This window comes from Lissotriton helveticus, chromosome 5_1 (genome assembly GCF_964261635.1).
Source record: "Lissotriton helveticus chromosome 5_1, aLisHel1.1, whole genome shotgun sequence".
NCBI classification, from domain to species: Eukaryota; Metazoa; Chordata; class Amphibia; order Caudata; family Salamandridae; genus Lissotriton; species Lissotriton helveticus.
This window is the reverse complement of record NC_136065.1, coordinates 1,999,767,128-1,999,787,801: the sequence shown is the minus strand read 5'-3', so window position 1 is coordinate 1,999,787,801 and position 20,674 is coordinate 1,999,767,128. Positions and strand designations below refer to the sequence as shown.

The 20,674-nt window shown below is 47.8% G+C and overlaps 1 protein-coding gene and 1 pseudogene across 5 annotated transcripts in view; one reads left to right on the top strand and one right to left on the bottom strand.

The window, feature by feature from the left end:
- The window catches only part of LOC144756156 (uncharacterized), a 551,055-nt gene that overhangs the window by 180,011 nt on the left and 350,370 nt on the right, over nucleotides 1–20,674 (bottom strand). The window lies entirely within an intron of this gene.
- LOC144756157 (uncharacterized) overlaps nucleotides 1–20,674 on the top strand; it is a 337,832-nt pseudogene that overhangs the window by 312,389 nt on the left and 4,769 nt on the right. The window lies entirely within an intron of this gene.

Below are 20,674 nucleotides of genomic sequence, written 5' to 3'. Positions count from 1 at the left end.
ATCTCCAATCTACCTCTCTAACTCTACCTCTCTCTCTCTACCTCTCTCTACCTTTCTCTCTATCTCTATCTCTCTACCTCTCTCTCTACCTCTCTACCTCTCTCTCTCTACCTCTCTTTACCTCTCTCTCTACGTCTCTCTCTATGTCTCTCTTTACCTCTACCTCTCTCTCTACACCTCTCTCTACACCTCTCTACCTCTCTCTATCTCTCACTCTCTCTCTCTCTACCTCTCTCTCTACGTCTCTACCTCTCTACCTCTACCTCTCTACCTCTACCTCTCTCTAGTCTCTACCTCTCTCTACCTCTCTCTCTCTATGTCTCTCTTTACCTCTACCTCTCTCTCTACACCTCTCTCTACACCTCTCTAACTCTCGCCACCTCTCTCTACCTCTGTCTCTCTCTACCTCTCTCTCTACCTCTCCCTCTCTACCTCTCCCTCTCTACCTCTACCTCTCTACCTCTACCTCTCTCTCTCTACCTCTCCCTACCTCTCCCTCTCTCCATCTCTCTCTACCTCTCTCTCTACCTCTCTCTCTACCTCTCTCTCTCTACCTCTCTCTCTCTACCTCTCTCTCTCCACCTCTCTCTCTCTCTACCTCTCTACCACTACTTCTCTACCTCTACCTCTCTCTCTACCTCTCTCTCTATATCTCTACCTCTCTCTCTACACCTCTCTCTCTACACCTCTCTCTACACCTCTCTCTACACCTCTCTACCTCTTGTTATCTCTCTCTCTACCTCTCTCTCTCTCTACTTCTCTTTCTCTCTCTCTACCTCTCTCTCTCTACCTCTCTCTTTACCTCTCTCTCCCTCTCTATCTCTCTCTCTCTACCTCTCTCTATCTCTCTCGCTACCTCTCTCTCTCTACCTCTCTCTCTCTCTACCTCTCTACCACTACCTCTCTACCACTACCTCTCGCTCTACCTCTCTCTCTACCTCTCTCGCTCTACCTCTCTCTCTCTACCTCTCTCTCTACCTCTACCTCTCTCTCTCTCTCTTTACCTCTCTCTCTACCTCTCTACCTCTACCTCTCTACCTCTCTACCTCTCTCTCTCTTCCTCTCTCTCCCCACCTCTCTCTCTCCCTACCTCTTCCTCTCTCTCCCTACCTCTACCTCTCTCTCTCTGCTTCTCTCTACCTCTCTACCTCTCTCTCTGTACCTCTCTCTCTCTCTCTCTCTCCCTCTCTACCTCTCTCTCTCTGCCTCTCTCTCTCTCTACCTCTCTCTCTCTGCCTCTCTCTCTCTCTACCTCTCTCTCTGCCTCTCTCTCTGCCTCTCTCTCTCTCTACCTCTCTCTGCCTCTCTCTCTACCCCTCTCTCTCTCTACCTCCCTACCTCTACCTCTCTCACTCTACCTCTTTCTCGCTACCTCTCTCTACCACTCACTCTAACCCTCTCTCTACCCCTCTCTACCTCTCTCTCTTCCTCTCCCTCTTCCTCTCCACCTCACTCTCCCTCTACCACTCTCTCTCCACCTCTACCTCTCTACCTCTACCTCTCTACCTCTACATCTACCTCTACCTCTCTCCCTCTCTCTCTACCTCTCTCTCTCTCTCCCTACCTCTCTCTCTCTACCTCTATTACTCTACCTCTCTCTCTACCTCTCTCTCTCTCTCTCGCTCTACCTGTACGTCTCTCTCTACCTCTCTCTCTCTCTCTCTCTCTCTCTCTCTACTGCTCTCTCTCTCTACCTCTCTATCTCTCTACCCCTCTTTCTCTCTCTACCTCTCTACCCCTACCTCTCTCTCTACCTCTCTACCTCTCTCTCTCTCTCTCTCTCTCTCCCTACCTCTACCTCTACCTCTAACTCTCTCTCTCTAACTCTCTCTCTCTACCTCTCTCTCTACCTCTCTCTACCTCTCACTCTACCCCTCTCTACCTCTCACTCTACCCCTCTCTACCCCTCTCTACCTCTCTCCCCCTCTCTCTCTCTACCTCTCTCTCTTCCTCTCTCTCTTCCTCTCTCTCTCTTCCTCTCTCTCTACCTCTCTCTCTTCCTCTCTCTCTTCCTCTCTCTCTTCCTCTCTCTCTCCCACTCTCTCTCTACCTCTACCTCTCTACCTCTACCCCTCTCTCTCTACCTCTCTCCCTCTCCCTATACCTCTCTCTCTCTCTCTCTCTCTCTACCTCTCTCTCTACCTCTCCCTCTATCTCTATACCTCTCTCTCTACCTTTACATCTCTACCTCCCTCTCTACCTCTCTCTCTCTCTCTCTCCTTTCTCTCTACATCTGTCTCTCTACCTCTCTACACCTCTCTCTCTCTCTCTACCTCGCTCTACCTCTCTACACCTGTCTACCTCTCAACCAGTTGAATTCCGGGAAGCCCAAACCATCAGTATTTCAAATCTGCGCATGAAACGTGGGTAGGATGAGCCGTGCAGCTCAGAAAGGGATGTTCTTTTTACATCATTTGTATTTAATAGAATTGGGAAGCAGGAGAGCAGTCTCACAGTTGAGATAGGGATTAACATACACTGGTGACAGCTTTTGAATTGGCTTTAAAGCCATTCAAAGATGGCTGCAGCATCTACGTGGGATGTGGTGGACTAAGTGGCAGCCGAAGCCATATAGCACTGCTTGTCATTTAAAAAAAACAGCATTGACATAGCCAATAGGTCTCCCCTTTGGAACCTTATAAGTGTTTAGTTGTCTAGTACAATATCCTTGGTGCAACAACTTCAAGTGTTGCATGGCTAAACACTTATAAGGTCCTAAAGGCGAGACCTATTGGCTATGCCAATGCTTGTTTGTTTTTTCCTCTGTTTCATTGTGGTTGCCATGTAATCTGCTGTGAAGCCTCACATGATTTTTCTCCCACCCCATGGGTTTCTTTGTTTATTTAAGCTCTTTGTCTAATTAGATTTTTTTATGTGTTTATTTAATACTTGTGCTCAATCATGTCGGAGGATGGTGATGAAGTAAAAATGTTGCCCCCCCCTGGAAAAATTTCTGTGGACGCCCATGCACTTCGCTTTGTTGGTATTCAAATGCTGTTTCAGGTCTCACACACCGCGAGGCTCACCGATTTTTCTCGGCCTCACCATGACTTCCAGCCGTCGCGCCCATTAATTGAGGCCGGTGCTTCAATCGCATGCTGGGCTGCCCTCAGTGCTACCCTCTTCCTGCGTCTGTGTTCCTCGCCATTTCCCCGCTGTCTCCGCTAAGTCTCGGCGCAATGGACCAGCGCCTCATTTACACCTGGTTTGCTGCTGTTTACGTAGATTAGTTAGGGGCAGAAGCCTGGTGAATCAGGGATCCTCACACGAGTGCAGCCATCGCTCTCGGCACCGAAGCCACGCCCCTTGTTCTTCTTTTTCATCCTCTTCTTTCTCCCCCCATGGTGGTAGGGCAATGCCCTTTTCGTCATTTCTCACCAGCCGACCCTGGTGTCTCCCTTGCATGTATGTAGCCCCTAAATGTGTGTGATGCTGCATAATGTTAGTGATAATCTGAATTCGCTCCTCTCTCTGCATACCCACCCATGCTGATTTTTTTGTCTCTCCTTGCATTGAAATTCTTTGTAAAGCAGATGACCCTTGTAGAGAAGAATATATTCTCTTTGATACAACTTGATACGAAATATCCCATATGTGACCTCAAAAAATCCCCAAACTGACTGCATAATTTACTGTATTGTAATACTTATTTGATATGTTGCTCATTTTGCCCATCCTTCAGACCATATGAAACGTGTTCCCCTTCCCCCACCCTCTTAACCACACAGTTCCACAGATACAGCCAGCTAATACATGCTCACCTGTAAAGAGAACTTACAGGTAGAATAGGACCTTTACTTTTGGTGGAACACGGACGCGCGGGGTAAGAGCACGCACATCTCTGCTCCCATTCTGTCTATGCTGCTGCCCGCATTTTATATTTGTTGTGTGTTTAACTTTTTAAAAAACATATTGCTGCTAGTTCTTGCACCAGTCTGACCTACCTGCACTTTGCACATGTCTTTTCCTCTCTGACGCCCTTTATTCGCCTCGCGCTCCCCGGTCCACCACGGGTTTTACCCTATTGATGTGGAGGGAGCGCCAGGCGTGGTCTACTTCCGGGCTAGAGGGGGGACGGGCCACATAAATCAGGCCAATAGCAGCTTCGCGCAGCGGAAGCGCGGGGTAAGAGCATGCACATCTCTGCTCCCATTCTGTCTATGCTGCTGCCCGTATTTTATATTTGTTGTGTTTTTAACTTTTTAAAAAACATATTGCTGCTAGTTCTTGCACCAGTCTGACCTACCTGCACTTTGCACATGTCTTTTCCTCTCTGACGCCCTTTATTCGCCTCGCGCTCCCCGGTCCACCACAGGTTTTATCCGATTGATGTGGAGGGAGCGCCAGGCGTGGTCTACTTCCGGGCTAGAGGGGGGGATGGGCCACATACATCAGGGCAATGGCAGCTTCGCACAGCGGGCGCGCCGGCAGCGCGCCAAATGCAAGCCTGTCTGCGCCCGTCCACGCCCGGCCCGTGCCTAGGACCAGAACCCCTGCCCCTCCCATAACGCGTACATGGCAGTATGATACAACAGCTCTCCGTCGTCCCAAGCGCCGAGACACCCTTTTGGGTATTTGACACCCTTTTGGGTATTTGTGCGCTTTAAAAATTGCATAAAATAAAAATAAACACATCGGCCCCTAACTGCTGTAAACGGATACCAGGCAACCTAAAAACAGCCTGTGCCTGCGGCTTTTCTCTCCCGGAACCTTTGAATACCAGGGCATTTCAGACAGCTCAGCCCCCCGGAAACAGCAATCCTCCCCCGTCTAGCAAGAGCACCACCTTGAAGGTAAGCTTAGTAAATGTCAGATTACTGGCCAAACATAAGTATGAAATATACGAACTCATCGCCGATCATGATCTGGATTTACTGTGTCTGACCGAAACCTGGGCAGACGCTGCATCTGACCCAGACTTTGTAACTGCAACTCCGGCAGGCTACCAGGCAATTAAGGTAGACAGGCCTCTCAAACGTGGGGGAGGGGTGGCCATGATACTTAGGGACCACTTCCCAGTTAGGTTTTACCCGACCTCCACACCCTTTTATGAGTCCTTACTCTTTACTATCGAGTTGAACACTAAACAAACTTTCAAGGGTGTTCTTCTATATCGGCCCCCCGGATACAGGAGCTATTTTATTTCTAACATCGACAGCCTCTTAGAAACTAGTTTACAAAATGATGAATTCACTATCCTAGGAGATTTTAACTTCTATCTCGAAGATAGAACCAATAGGGAGACTGAAGCATTATTGGAGACCCTGGAAGCAGTAGGTCTCACACAAAAAATTCAGACCCCCACCCATGAGGCTGGCCATACGTTAGATGGCTTTTTTCCTCTGTTAATAACCTTGCGCCTATTGAAACCCTGGTTTTAACTTGGTCTGATCAAGCATTGATTACATTTGCATTTCCTTTTACCCCCCTGGGATCATCCGAGGCTTCAAAGACCCCTGCCACAACTATACGAAAATGGGAGCTTATGAATACTCAATCCCTTCGCTCCCTACTTGAAGAGTCCCGCCCCCTACTTCTAGGGTCCCCTGAAGTCTCAGCTCCGAAATATCTTAAATGGCTTAACGACGCTTTTAATACCGTCGCCCCTATAAAGAAAACCTCAGGAAATAGGCGGAACCCCTCAGCACCCTGGTTTTCCGAAGATCTTCGGAAAGAAAAACAGCTCTGCCGGCAACTAGAAAGACGCTGGCAAGCCAACTACTGCCTCAACCAGAAAACCATTTATAAAATAGCACTATCACAATACAAAGACCACCTCATAGCCAGTAAAAAGGATTTCTACACTAGACAAATCAAGGAAGCAAAAAACTCTTCCAAAGAACTCTTCCGAGTGGTGAACATACCTCACCTCGGCAAAAAGCCCAGGAATCAAGTGTGACCAAAAGTTATGCGACAACATTGCAGCAGCCTTCAAGACTAAAGTGCTGAACATCTTTAATAACTTTCAGAATTCTGCCCCTTCATCCTCGACAGATCCCACTTGTAGAGAGCATAACACCAACACACTGCTTACCTTCTCTCCCATCTCTGCTGATACATCCAAGATTCTAAATCCGGATCCCCCATTGACCCCTGCCCGCCAAAAATTCTTAAAGAAATCGCCGATGTGGTTAGTCCAGGTCTCTCAGATATTTTCAACTCCATGTTTAGGTCCGGATGCTTTCCCTCGATCTGGAAAGATACCTCCATCTTACCATTACTCAAAAAACCCTCGCTGGAGCCAACTGACCCTAATAACTATCATCCCATCGCCCGGATACCTCTACCAGCCAAAATAATCGATAAAATTATGAATTCCCAATTGACTCAATTCATCAATGACAACGACCTGCTGGACGCCTCTCAGTTTGACTTTCACAGTGAACATAGCACGGAGACGGCCCTGATCAAAGCTACAGAAGAGATCAAGATGGCGATGGATCGGGGAGGCACAGCCGTGCTCATACTCCTCGATCTGTCAGCCGCTTTTGATACGGTTGACCATTCTCTCCTGCATGAGTGGCTCGAGAGAATATGGATCGGGAGCGCAGCATTGGCTCTGCTATCCTCCTTCCTTAAAGACAGAAGACTCACGGTTGAGTTGGACGCCTACCGCTCGGACGCGTACACCCTTCCTTGCGGAGTACCCCAGGACTCTTCCCTAAGCCCTTCACTTTTTAATGTTTATGTCTCAGACTTGGCCCCACTAATTCAGAACTTTGGGTTCTGCCTCACGTCCTACACCGATGACACTCAGATTGCCATAACAGTACAAAAAAAAAAGAGACAGCGCCCGCTGCAAATTCCAAACCTGCATGCGGATGATCAACCATTGCCTTAAAATTAAACTCTGATAAAACAGAGATCATGACCTTCGGCAATGTTCTACCGTGCTGGGGCAATCTTTGGTGGCCAGTGGAGATGGGTGAACACCCTAGACCGGCGGTTAAAGTTAAGAACTTGGGGGTGTGGCTGGACCCTAAACACTCTCTTATTCATCAAACCAATGCTACTGTGTCAGCAAGCCACTTTCTTATCAAAAAGATCAGGAAGATTCTCCCTTACATTCCAGCAGATTCCAGAAAAACTGTAGTAACAGCCTTAATCCAGTCTAAACTGGACTACTGCAATGGATTATTGGGAAATGCACAAAAACAATGCCTCAAAAAACTCCAAAGTGTGCAAAACGCAGTTGCTAGACTACTTCTCCATATCCCCAGAAACCACTCAGTCACCTCCAAAATTCAGAAGCTGCATTGGCTTCCAGTGGAGCAACAGATTAAATTTAAGGCTCTGTCCTTAGCCTACAAAGCCCTAAACAATAAAGGGCTGATCTTCCTTCAGAATCTGCTTTCTTGGTACAAAGCCCCTAGGAACCTCCGTTCCTCAGGCTCAAAACTTCTCCAGGTACCAAAAATCCACACTGTTCAATGGGGTGGGCGCAGTTTCCACCTCTACACCTCCAAACTTTGGAACTCTCTTCCTTTTGAGCTCCGAAACTCCCCCTCTCTCACTGGCTTTCGGAAGGGCTTGAAGACCTGGATATTCCAGAACTAGCCGCTAGCACAGACCCCCTCGCCTGTCCATAGCGCCAAGACACCCACGGGTATAAGTGCGCTCTACAAATCAAAATAACATAACATAACATAACACTTCCTGGTAGTCACTCCATTGGCTGCAGTCCCATCAGTGCATGGGCTGCACAGAAACAATGCACTCTGGTACATTTCTTGACCTCATCTGTTGGAATGCCTGAAACTCCCTTGTTTCTGATCCCTCATGACTGCCATAGAGTGCTATATATAAACACATCATTAGGGAGGGCCTAAGGGATATTTAAAGACCTGCATCGGTTGTATCCCCCGATGCAGATATTGGTTAAACTGCATGAATTTAGTTTTTGCGCTGTTCTTTGGTTTTAATTAGGAAGAGGTCTTGGTAGAATAAAGTTGGAATGAGATTCTCTATCCTATTTTATCTTTTCACACACTTATTGTTTTGCACTGCACCTACCCATCTCATCAGATTCCCATGGTTGTCCTTGTGTTGGCATGTGGAATCCATGTGTCCGCAGATGGTACCACTTCTGTCTCAATGATCTAGAGACACTGGACCGAGGACGGAGGACCACATGAGAATATTGATCATACATGATATTGATGGGAATCCTACATAGGTTTTCACTTTGCTAAACACAGGGTTAACCATCTTCTGGATGACGCCTTGAGCTAGTACTCTTGCTCAGTTTGAGACATTAGCTCTTTTTCTGATAAATGATTCAGATGTTAGACCCATTGGTTTGCCATAGAGTGCTGAAATGTACCCCATCACCCTTCCTATCCATTGCCCCTTTTATGAAGGGGACATAAACACACAGCTCCCACATAAATGAGATCACTCTTTAAACAAGCTTCTCTCCTTCAAAAAAATGTTTCATCTCCATTTCAATAGGTTTAAACAGGTTCATCTATAAGAGGTGAGCAAACCACATTTGAACAACATCTCCATATCCATCAGGACTGCCCCAAAGCTGCTCCAATTTATGAAAGAGTTGATGACGCACCGCTTTAAAGAACCCTACATCACAAGTGCATTGACCATCCACAAACCAGCTACCCCTCCCATCACTCGTTAACTATATCACTTTATTTGACCATGTGCAGCACTTCATTTTGGCTAGCTTTGTGCTATAGAAATACAATATACATAGATACATCCATTATTATTGGCATGACTGCTGTGTCCTGGCATTGCTTCCATGTCCGCTTGTATACCTGCCCAGCACTGTGCTGGAAAGCTGTGCTTGCATCCATTCACTGTTGCCAGCCATGTAATGGGTGACCACCCATCATACAAGGCATTGTTTCAGTCCTTGCCCTTCCAGGCCGATCGTCACTAATTGCACATTGTATTCCAGTTAGTGTCCTTTTCACTTGCTCACAGGCTAGTTTTTATCACAACAAAGGGACCTATTACGATGTTGGTTGAGAAGCCTCCAACCTTAGGTCGCAGGCTTTCTGACTGAGATCCTCGGTTTCAATTCCGACCCCCTAGTTACAATATAGGCGGTCAAAATTGAAATCGGCCGGTCATTCTGACTGGAGTGCGATGGGCTCAAGGAGCCCATCGTCCACTCGGAGGCTGGCCCGGAATCCCAATGGACAGTGTTTCTGCCGTTGGGATTACGATGCTCGTTTTCCGGCAAGCTTTCCCTGCCGGACTTTCCAACAAGGAAAGTCTGTCGGAAAGTGAGTTTTGGGGGCCCCTAGCAGGTCTCCCTTGTCTTTGCGGCCTCTGGTTGGGGGCTAAGGGGTACCTATGGTGCCCCCCTGTTCATCACCGCACCACGCCACGCGGTGCAGGGATGAGCACAATCTCCCCCTTCACTATGGGAGCTTGAGCTACAGCTCTTTTACAGAGGTCGGTCGGTCCCAAGATTATGTTGGTCAGAGGCAACTCTGACCGACATCATAATCAGAGTGTCTGTTGGAAAGCACGCCTAAAGCAAGCCCGTCTGCGCCCGTCCCGGCCTGGCCTACGCCCAGCGCCGGAATCCCTGGCCCCCACGAACACCACGACGCCCGACTCCGCTACGATGCCAGCACCCTTCACGCACTCAACACCGGACAAACACACTCATGCTTCCAGGCCGCCCCGAAGCTCCCCCAAGGACCCTTCTCCTGCCGGAACTGCAGCTTCACCAGCAACAGACCCGCAAATCCACCCACCAGGACAGGATACAACCACCTCAGATGCATACTCCTGAACACCCACTCCGCACGCAAACACGCCATCGAACTCTGGGATCTGCTCGACACATCCTCCCCGGACATCGCTTTCCTGACAGAGACCTGGATGAACACCTCCTCGGAACCCGACATCGCCATAGCCATCCCGGACAGCTACAAGATCACCCGCAGAGACCGCACCAACGGAGTAGGAGGTGGAATCGGCATTATCCACAAATCCACCCTCAAGGTCTCAACCAACTCCAACGACACCCTCAACACCGCTGAACACCTGCACTTCCAGATCCACACTGACCCCAAAACCACCCTCAGAGGAACTCTGATCTACAGGCCCCTGGACCTCGGCCACAGTTCAGCGATTCCATTCGTCAGCACGTACGCTCTTGCGTCCATGGACTACATCATCCACGGGGACTTGAACTTCCACCTCGAGAAAAACAACTACACCAACTCTACCACCCTGCTCGACAACCTCACCAACCTCGGACTCAAAAAGCTCGTCACTACTCCCGCCCACTCCGCCAGACACACACTTGATCCCATCTTCTCTGCAAGCTGCCACGTCTCATTCAGCCACACCACCGAACTCCACTGGGCCGATCATCGCTGATTCCACTTCACCTTCGAGAAGCCCACCACACACCCCCGCACCCAACAGATCCCCCGCCGCTGCTGGAGCAAAATCACAGAAGACCAGCTACACACCGTCCTTGCCCACAGCCCACCCACAGACTCCACCAACCCCGCCGCCGCTGCCAGCAACCTCAGACGCTGGATCGAAGGCTGCGCTAACACCCTCGCCCGATCAAGAATCCCTCCAACAGCCGCACCGACAAGACTGCCGGCTGGTTCAGCGCTGACCTCCAGACCTCCAAACAAAACTGCCGAAAGCTAAAGAAGCAATGGCGCTTCGAACAAACACCAGAGAACCAAGCAGCCTACAAGAACGCCATACGCCAACATCATCAACTCATCAGATCCGTCAAAAAGACCTCCTTCAAGGACCGCCTCGACAACAACGCACACAACAGCAAAGAGCTCTTCAACATTGTGAAGGAACTCTCCAACCCTAGCGCCAGCACCAACGACATCCCACCTTCGCAAGACCTGTGCGACTCCCTGGCCTCCTTCTTCAACCGCAAAATCGCAGACATCCACGACCGCTTCGACAACCAGGCCTCCACTACAGCCCGTGACACCTCAGACCCCACGGCCACCATCCACGGTGACCCCCTCCTCACCTGGACCAACATCGCCGACGACGACACCATCAAAATCATGACCACCATCCACTCCGGCTCCCCATCAGACCTGTGCCCACACCACATCTTCAACAAAGCCAGCCCCACCATCGCATCCCACCTACGCAAAGCCATCAACATCTCCTTTGAGACCGCGACCTTCCCAGAGAGCTGGCAGCATGCCGAGATCAACACCCTGCTCAAGAAGACCAAAGCAGACCCCAAGGACCTCAAGAACTTCCGGCCCATCTCCCTGCTCCCGTTCCCGGTGAATGTCATTGAGAAAACTGTCAACAAACAGCTGACCCGCTACCTCGAGGAGAACAACATCCTGGACCCTTCCCAGTCTGGGTTCCACAGCAACTACAGCACCGAAACGGCCCTCATCGCCGTCACCAATGACATCAGGGCCCTGCTGGACAAAGGCGAGACTGCACCCCTCATCCTCCTGGACCTGTCAGCCGCCTTCAACACTGTCAGTCACCGCACCCTACACACCCGCCTCCATGAAGCAGGAATCCAAGGCAAAGCACTGGACTGGACAACCTCGTTCCTCTCTGGCAGAACACAGAGCATCCGCCTCCCTACCTTCCGATCCAAAGCCACCAAGATCATCTGCGGCGTACCCCAAGGATCCTCCCTCAGCCCGACGCTGTTCAACATATACATGACCCCAATCGCCCACGTCACCAGACTGCACGACCTCAACATCATCTCCTACGCCGACGACAAGCAACTGATCCTCTCACTCACCAAGGACCCTATCACCGCCAAAACCAACCTCCATGAAGGTATGAAAGCCGTCACCAATTGGATGAAGAACAGCTGTCTGAAGCTGAACTCGGACAAGACGGAGGTCCTCAACCTCGGCTCCACACCTTCGGCCTGGGACGACTCCTGGTGGCCGACCGCCCTGGGGGCAGCCCCAACGCCCACCGACCACGCACGCAACCTGGGGTTCATCCTCGGCTCACCGCTCTTCATGACCAAGCAAGTCAACGCCATCTCATCCCCCTGTTTCAACACCCTTCGCATGCTCCGAAATATCTACAAGTGGATCCCCACCGACACTAGAAGAACGGTCACCCAGGCCCTCGTCAGCAGCAGACTGGACTACGGAAAAGCCCTCTACGCGGGAGCCCCAACCAAACTGCTGAAACGACTGCAAGACATACAGAACGCCTCTGCCCGCCTGATCCTTGACATCCCTCGCCACAGCCACATCACACCCCACCTGAAAGACCTGCACTGGCTTCCCGTTAACAAGAGGATCACCTTCAAACCCCTCACCCACGCACACAAAGCCCTCCACAACACTGGCCCAGCATACCTCAACAAACGGGTCACCTTCTACACTCCGAACTGCCAGCTCTGCTCTGCCGACCTCGTCCTCGCCACCGTCCCCCGCATCAGGAGAACAACCACCGGCGGCAGATCATTCTCCTACCTCGCCGCCAAGTCCTGGAACACCCTCCCCATTCTCCTACGGCAGACCGAAGACCTACTAACCTTCAGGAGGATACTTAAGCCCTGGCTGTTCGAGCAGTAGCAGCACCCTCCAACTCCCAGCCCCCCCCCCAGCGCCTTGAGACCCTCACGGGTGAGTAGCCACTTTACAAATGTCTTGATTGATTGATTGATTGATTGGTCCTACCATCCAGAGTGTTCTTCATCAGACTTTCTGACTTCAACATTGCCAACCAGCCATTTGACATGTTATAGGTGATGTGTCCCCTGCTGCCTCAATCCCGTCTTCAGTGTCCTTTGTGGTGGGTTGCCTACCTTCCACTCCTGGTTCACCTTAAAGACAGATTAGATTTGCATTTATGCCTTATTGCTATCATTTCTCAGCATTCATTTGCATGCTACATCAGCTAAACTTGAATTTCTCAGAGAGCACGGTTTCTGCAAATCTAAGAATGGTTGAATGATTTATGGAGGTTGGGTACAATTATATATAGGGCTTCCAGTTTTATGGTATTTTTTTTAAAACATTTCGGCTGTATTTATCCATTTTTGTTTGTGGTCATTTTATCTGTATTTATTCACATTTATATTTGTAGCAAGAAGAAACAAGACCCTGAAGCTATTATTTTTCCACATTTATTTAAATTGACATGCACACATGCACTAGGCTGTTTATCTGTCTTTTTAAATTGGAGCCTATGCTAAGTGCACTTTTGACACCTTTTTTTGAGTCAAACCAATTCTTCTGTTTAGACTGTGTATTTGATACAATTTTCTAGGTGCCTAGGCGCCGATGGCATTCCACAGGATTATGAGCTGGGATAACTAAGCTGCACAAATCGGCATTGCTAGAAGGAAGATGGTCCCCGCTTGCAACATGATTTCGGTTGCTAAATACAAAGCCAGGGTCCAGGTTCCTTTGCTGACAGGGAGACGCGAGTGAAGTGGACTCCATTTCCCAGCAGCCTTGGGGGCACACACACCGTACCAGACGCAAAACGCCACAGGAGGTGCTTGATCTCCTTTTGGACTTACTTGGTTGTTGCTGTTTGTCGCCTACCAGAGCCAGGGTCCGGTTTCCTCTGCTGACAGGAAGCCACGAGTGAAGTGGACTCCATTTCCCGGCAGCCTTGGGGGCACGCCCACCGCACCAGATGCTAGACACGCCAGGAGGCGCTTAAAACACCGCCAAGGGCTCCCACAGCGTGTGATCTCCTTTTGCACTTACTTGTTTGTTGCTGTTTGTCGCCCACCAGAGCCAGGGTCTGGTTTCCTCTGCTGACAGGGAGCCACGAATGAAGTGGACTTCATTTCCCATCCGCCTTGCGGGCACGCACACCGTACTGGATGCTAGATGCGCCTGGAGGCGCTTAAAACAACACCAGGGCTCCCGCAGCACTGGACGTGGGAGTTCCCGGGCCAAGGGCGGGCCTGTCCAAGCCCATCAGAGACCAAAAGAGGTCGGGCTGGGCCATACTATTAATATTTTGCAATAGAGTGGACTGGAAGTTTGCAATACGTTGGAGGTACTGTGTGGACATTGTAATCACGCGAAATAGTAATAATGTGCAAACGTAAATCTGGTGCTGGGGTGGTGGGGACTCTTGATGCTTTTTTGCTGAGGGCAGAATCGGCTTTCATACACGAGATAGAGCTCACAGAGCGCAGACTGTCGTTGGAACCACAGCATGTTCAGACTAGCAGTATACAGATTGGGCCTATTGCTCAGCAGGATGAGGTTGACGAGGTCGAAGTTCTGTGCCTTCATAGTGATCATAGTGAGCACTCACAGACTATAGACATCGATCCCAAAATAAAAGGTGCAACTTTAGTTAAAGAATGCGGTGTGGGTCTATAAAACCAAATCATGTCATTAAGAGCCCATACAACATTGTGGTGTCCCGCTCTGACCCACTTGACACATTCACCAACAACACAGTTTATTCTCTCTACCAGACCGTTACTCTGGGGATGATAGAGTGAGCTCCTAACATGGTTTATATTTGAAGGCTGTAGAAACAGCTGAAATTTCATGCTGACAAATTGCTTGCCATTGTCAGACACAACTATCTCTGGAAAACCTTCCCTCAAAAATACTTCAGTGAGGAAATCAATGACAACTTTGGTATCAGCTTCTTTGACAAGTTTTATCTCAGGCCACTTGTATGTATAATCCATAAGGACTAGAATGTACTTATTCTGTCCTCACAAAACATCATAGAGCCCCTTAACGTCAATCCCTACCTTAACCCTTGGTCCATCAAGACACTCAATGGGTAACAAAGGAGGGGTAACTACCTTCAGTAACTTATCAGAAGTCTTACCAACACAGCACTCTCGAACCATGTCTTCTACGTCTGTATCCATGGACGGCCACCAAAAGGCATCCTGAATATGACGTTTTGTGAGTGTGGCACCCAAATGGCCTTTGTGAGCTCCTTTCGAAATGTTAACCCTGAGAGAAGAAGGAAGAACCAGTTTCTCACGTCTCATCAATAAACCATCCTCTAAGGATAATTCACTTTCAATCTTGCAAAAGGGTTGTAGTGACGGAGAGAGAACCTTTTCACGTGGCCAACCATTCTTAATTAATTCACAGACATCATGAAGAATGGAATCAGCAAGAAAAGTGGATCTCCATTCCTGTTCTGAACCTACTTTAAGTTCAAGAAGATCAAGAGTGGCAACAAAACAATCTTCACGATCTTCGTCAACAAGAACATTAAACTTAATTTTGTCTTGTTGTTAACTGGAAACTTCCCCAAAAAAAATCGCCCCTGAAATCTTTACCCCCAGCAATGTGAATCCTGGGCGCACAGCACTTACTCATGTTGTCACCCAGAATGTTCACAAGAGGTTTGTGATTGGTAAGGAGTAATAAACGGTTACCCCACACATATGGGCGAAACTTCTCTATGGCCCAACAACAAGCCAACAGCTCCTTTTCAATGACTGAATATTGATGTTCGGCAGCTCTCAGCACTCTTGAAGCAAACCCAATGGTTTGTTCAACACATCAACAAACTGGGTTAACATGGCTCCTAGACCAAATTGGCTAGCGTCAACAGTGATACAACAATCATGATTGGGATCAAAAGGTTTAAGTGCTTGACAATTAGACAACAATGATCTCACACGTTCCAATGCAAGAACACACTCTTCACTCCAGTCAAAGTGCACACTTTTTTTAACAGAGCGCTTATGGGACAAACAATGGCGGCAAAATCAGGAATGAATTTAGAATAATATTCACAAAGCCCTAACAAGGACTTAATACCAGTCTTGTCTGAAGCAGTGGTGATGGCTTCTAATAAGCCTGGCTTGGGACTCACACCTTCTTGAGACACAACATGTCCTAGGTATTCCTCTTTGTCGCCATCAAATTCACACTTTTCCGATTTGAGACCAACCCCACGCTCTTTGAATGAAGATAAAACTTTATGAAGTACAATGTCATGACTTTGGGAGTCTTGCCCAAAGACTAAAACATAATCCTGAAACACAAGAACTGAGTCTATTGGGGTCATTCCGCCCGCCATCCTATCGGGAAACAGGGCTGCCCGCCATAAGGGCGGGGGGCCCGTGGGGGTCATTAGGATGCGCCTGCCACAGTGGCGGGTGCATCCTGCATTCCTGTCATTGCGGTGGGCGGTGCACTCAGTACCGCCCACCACAATGCCAGGAAGGCATGTCGTGCAGTTCCATGCACAACATAGCAGGCACCGCGCGGTGCCTGCCATGTTGTGCATGGAACTGCAGGGGGGTACCATAGGTACCCCCATGTGCACCTCCACCCCCCAGAGTCCCAGGGGGCCCACAACGGGCCCCCGAAAGCAAATCCCGCATGCCTTTCTGTGGCGGCAAAGCCGCCACGTAAAGGCATGTTTCCGCACCCATGTTAATATGGCTGGCGGTGTCAAACCGCCACCATATTAAACTCTTTTCCGCCCGGTCAACTTGTTGACCGGGTGGAGGCGCGGCGGACGGTCTTTCCGTCTGCCGCGGTCCCCCCCGCCATAGTAATATGGCGGGGGCGAAATGGGTGGCGGGTAGGGTCGGATCTCGAGCGGATCGCGACCGCCCGCATGGCGGTCGCGATCCGCCCGAGATCCTAATGGGCCCCCAAGTCTCTAAGGATGTTGCTCATGACCCTTTGGAAGATGGAGGTCGCAGAGGCTAGCCCGGAGGGCATGCGACGGTACTGGAAAGTGCCCAAAGGAGACTCGAAAGCAGTGAGGTGTTTGGATTCCGGGTGGATCTCCACCTGATGATATGCGCTAGCAAGGTCAAGTTTTGAAAAGCACTTAGCTCCCGTGGTGGCAGCAAACAAATCAGATATTTTCGGTAGGGGATGAGAGTAGATCCATATCTCCTTGTAAAGGGATCTCAAGTCAACACAGACCCTGAGTTGACCATTTTTCTTGTGTGCCACCACTAAGGGAGAAAGCTACAAAGAAGATTTGGCCGGCTCGATGGCTCCCTTAACACACAACTCTTTAAGCCCCTTCTCTAAATCAGACCTGACGCTGAAAGGTAATCCTCTAAATTTGTGTTTCACTGGAGTAGCACCATGCTTGACCACAATCTTATGTTTGAAACCACTTATCTTACCTAGTTGATCCCCAAACACGGAGGTAAACTTGGTAATGCACCTTTGTCTAGTGTCGTTTTGTTTTGAGTCGTCATGGCACTCCACGACCAACACTTGTTCACGAGTCCCTGGCTTCAATATCATACCAAATAAACCCCGGTGAAACTACCCAAGAATGTTTGGACCTTTGACAGCACATAAATTTTGCCTTTTATGCGCCTCCCTTTGAAAGACATTTTATCTTCAAAAAATCCAAGAAGATCAATTTTGCGTCCTTCATAAGACACAGGTGATCGATCTGGAGGAGCCAATTCGATTGAATTTCCCCATATCTCCACAAACAATTTCTTTGTAATCATCGTAATGCGAGCACCTGAATCCACCAGTAGTTGAAGAACTTTGTCCGCAACACCGATGTCTGCAATGGGGTCCATACAAGAAGAAGAATCACCTTCCACAGCTTCAGAAAAGGAAGTAATATGCTCATTTGTACTTTCAGGAACTAATTCATTCTCTTTGCGGATTACAGAAACTACTTCTGCATCACTTTCAGAGTCAGAATCAACCACACAATTAACAGGATTCTTTGAATTTTTCCTCCTTAGACAAACTTTGGCAAAATGCCCTACTTTCTTGCAATAATTAAATGTGACTGTAAAAGCAGGACATCTACTATTTTTGGTATGAGTGGGATTACGACACCTAAAACAAATATTAGGATTAATTCCCTCAAGTTTGGTAGACTTGGGAAAACTTTTGTTAGTAACATTCTTGGATTTAGTATGAGGTTTACTAATCTTAACAGCGTTGACACTATCAATAAGATTGTCACTACTTTTGTCCTCAAGTTCTTTGAGAGACGTCATTGAAATCTTAATACTTTTAGCAATTTTGATCATCCCCTCAAGCGAAGGATCAATTAGGCTTAGAAGTTTTTGTCTAATGCTTTTGTCTCTGCATTGACAAACAAATTGGTCTCTTATGAGATGGTCCATGCAATTTTCAAACTTTCAAATTGCAGCCAATCTCCTCAAAGCAGAAATATATATAACCCATCTTCATCGTCCACTTGCTTCCTCTTGAAAAATGTATGTCTTAACTCCATAAGACTGGGTTGTTTGTCAAACCTTTTTTTTTAATTTCAAAACAGTTTCTCGAAACTTATCTACACCATCACTTTCCTCTGGAGACAGTGTGGGTAAATGTTTGAAAATAGATCTTCCTTCGAACCCCAGTGAGTAAATAAAGAGGCATTTTTTCAGTAGCATATCTTGATGCTCCTATAGCCCCTAAGTACGTTTCGAAAGCATTAAACCAGATTTCCCATCGAACTGGAGGTTCACCTGGTGTGTCCAGCCAGGAATGAAGGAGGTGGGTTAACAGCTTGCATTGTGCACATTTTAAGCAAAGAAAATAAATTAAATGGGATGACGTTATATATATTTAAATACGGATGGAGACAGCGTTAGAAATGTAATGTTAACACACCTTGTATAATTAAAGTTAAAAGAAAACCAGTGTCATTTTGTTGAAAATGACAACATGTAACAATGGTGTGTGTGTCACCGTTTAACACACATTCTATGAGATTAATCCATAATAAGGGAATTTAAAAAAAAAAAAGTGTATATATATCTCCTTGTAATACACCTGCAACTGGGATTTTCACATACAAATTGATGACTGTGGAGCAATAGGCGTGTGTATCACCGCCTGATACACATACAGACAGATATGTGCATCCAGATAATGATGACAAACTTAAGCTGTAAATCACCGCGTAATAGGAAAAATAATGCTGCAAATTGTTAATAAAGAGTTTGGTGTGCGTATCACTGCGTGATACATAACTGACAGCCTTGGGAATAAAACCGCTGTAAATTGCGATGGTAAATATGCCGGAAACACAATTCGTATGTGTCTTGAACTGTGAAATGGTGTGTGTATCACCATGACACACAGAGCTGTTGTCCTGGAGACCACATCTAAAAAATGGCAGCTGTAATACAACATGAAGCTGTGTACGATTAGAAATGCTAAAAGGGGTGTGTGTATCACCGCATAATACACAACAGCGTTGTCATAGGAACCACCATAAAAAAGGCCTCTGGAATGCAAGGTGACGTTTGGGAGCGTAATACTGTGAGCTGAAGTGCTGAAGTAAGACGTAGAATAAGAGAATGAAGGAGATTGCAACCAAACAATGTCCGCGTGGACAAAGAACAAAGCTTCTCGTTCCCGGTTGCGAAGGGAACAGAGAAAAAAACGTAAGTGGCCGTTGAATTTTGTAAAAGGCTAGGTGCACGGCAATGTTAAAAAAGCTGTACGTTCAAATATATGCGCAAAGATAGACAGCGCTGAGTCTGAAATGTTCAATGTTGTGTGGCAAATGTCTTTGCGCGCAGTGAGGCAGACAACAAGAACACAACGCAAGTGTCCTACCAGTTCGTCGCTTTCAAGAGTAAGGCACTAGGAAACATCCAAACCAAAACTCTTGGACAGTTGAAGAGAAGACTGTTCAGGTTGATTAAAGGATGAGGTTCTTAAGGACCGTTGGTTTGGCATGTTAGCTTGCAGTTGCTTGTCTTTTTATCCAAGAAATCTGGAAATAGTTGGCACGCAGGTCACAAGTGTGACAATGTAGTTAGAAGATCGTCGCCAATCAATTTGTAGTAAATTAGGCGGAAACGTGTATAAATACAAGTTGGCATTTATAAGACTACATGGTCGTGGAGCCAATAGAGAACAGCTTCACCAGGCTCAGCAGAAATGCCAACTGACCCAAAGCATTCAATCCCTAGACAACACTGAGATTCTAGAGGTGACATCATAAAGAACGACCTATATGCAGCAGAAGCAATTTAACACAATAACATTACTACACGTTGCTTTTGTTTTGTATCTTTAGAATGGTTGTTTGGAAGATAAGATGTAGTGTGATTCATGTTTGATGCAAATAAGCTCTTGGTTGAAACTTCTCCTTAGTTCCTTTCAAGGTATTCGGGGACAGACCAGGTGGTGCAGCTGCCACCCTCGTAGGAACAAAAACATAAATAAACTAACAAACATCAGGAAAGGTTTCCTATAACCCTGAGTTTCATTTTCCCCCTTTTCTTCTGTTGTCTTTCTCTCTGTCTTTATATGTCTTTAATTCCGGAATTTCTTTTGCATAGTCTTCTTCCTTTTTTGTTTTATGCTAGCTGCTTTGAGCATGTTTCTTTACAAAAGTTAGTATACTCCAGGGTCAGGCTAATTATCTCCATTTTCATTAGTTATACAATGCTTTCTGCCTCTTACTCTAGGGATCTTAGGAATAGTAAGGGTTCTCTGGCAAAGCGGTTTGCTGCGCAGGGTGTTGTAGCAGTGTCTGACTTCCCTATGTTCCTGCAAACCTCCCCTTTAATTTTTGTGTTCCTGCTAATGTGGCTGACCACCCGGTACCCTGGCAGGCACCAGATGGAGCCACATTCCTCAGGAATGTGAATGTGGTGGGGTCCTAGTGCAGGTCTAGTCCCCTTCCTGGGTGAGGAGGCTATGAATTCTTGCCTTCCGTGTTGCACAGCAATTCCTCAACTATTGGCACATTCATCTCCTCCTTTACCCCACATGATACTCTCCTCCCTTGG